Source organism: Pristiophorus japonicus, unplaced genomic scaffold, assembly GCF_044704955.1.
Source record: "Pristiophorus japonicus isolate sPriJap1 unplaced genomic scaffold, sPriJap1.hap1 HAP1_SCAFFOLD_45, whole genome shotgun sequence".
Classification (NCBI taxonomy): domain Eukaryota; kingdom Metazoa; phylum Chordata; class Chondrichthyes; family Pristiophoridae; genus Pristiophorus; species Pristiophorus japonicus.
In genome coordinates, this window is record NW_027254352.1 from 990,285 (window position 1) to 991,178 (window position 894).

The 894-nt window shown below is 46.0% G+C and overlaps 1 non-coding gene across 1 annotated transcript; it reads right to left on the reverse strand.

Moving 5' to 3' along the window:
* Positions 1 to 527: 527 nt before the first annotated feature.
* trnas-gcu (transfer RNA serine (anticodon GCU)) lies at positions 528 to 609 on the reverse strand. The gene has a single exon. It is a non-coding gene; the product is annotated as a tRNA-Ser (tRNA).
* Positions 610 to 894: the final 285 nt, after the last annotated feature.

Below are 894 nucleotides of genomic sequence, written 5' to 3' on the forward strand. Positions count from 1 at the left end.
CACAGAGCCGAGTACCTCTGAGATATTTGAACTTTACTCAGTTTGGCGGGTTTCACTTTGCTCTGGGATTTGGATGCTAAGGGAACATCGGCGTAAAATCACACGTTTTAACGTGAAATACGTCTGTTTTCTCACATGTCGAGCGGCTGTTCGAAGCGGAACTTTGAGTAAAACATGGCGGGGCTCGTCCGGGATTTGGCCCGTGACCTCTCGCATTTCAAATGTGATCATTCCGAAGGGAGAATCATAACCGTGGACCAACGAGCCGCCGACAGTGAAAAGCGCAGCTCTCAGATACTGACGGTGGTGAGAAATGATATTATGGCCCATCGTGCATGTGCTGTCTCTCAGATACCTATCGAATTAGTGCCCCTCGCCATTGTACTGCAACTGTTCTCCTTTCGACGAATATATTATTAATTTGAGACATGACATGAGGAAAGTACAGCATCCCTGCAAGTAAAAGGGGAATTTGGCGATGAGGTGAAATATGAATGTCAAAAAGTGGTTAAGCTGCAAGCCAACGACGACGAGAATGGGATTCGAACCCATGCGTACAGAGCACAATGGATTAGCAGTCCATCGCCTTAACCTCTCGGCCACCATGTTTCTGCAAAAAGACACCGTCAGCCATTCAATCTCCTGCTTTTTGTATCCAAACAGTAATAACGTGCAAGAAAGTCCACTTCACAGCTTGCTCTGCCCGTGCATGCAGATCGACAATGATGAAAACTTGCTGTGAGATACTTTGAGCAAACAGCCTTCCTTCACTTCAGGTGAGTGACTGGAAGAGATGGTTGGTTTCTCTGCAGAATCACAACAAAGAATATAAAGTTTCACCTAGCAAGTTAAATTGACCGCGGCAAGACTCGAACCTGCAATCTTCTGATAACT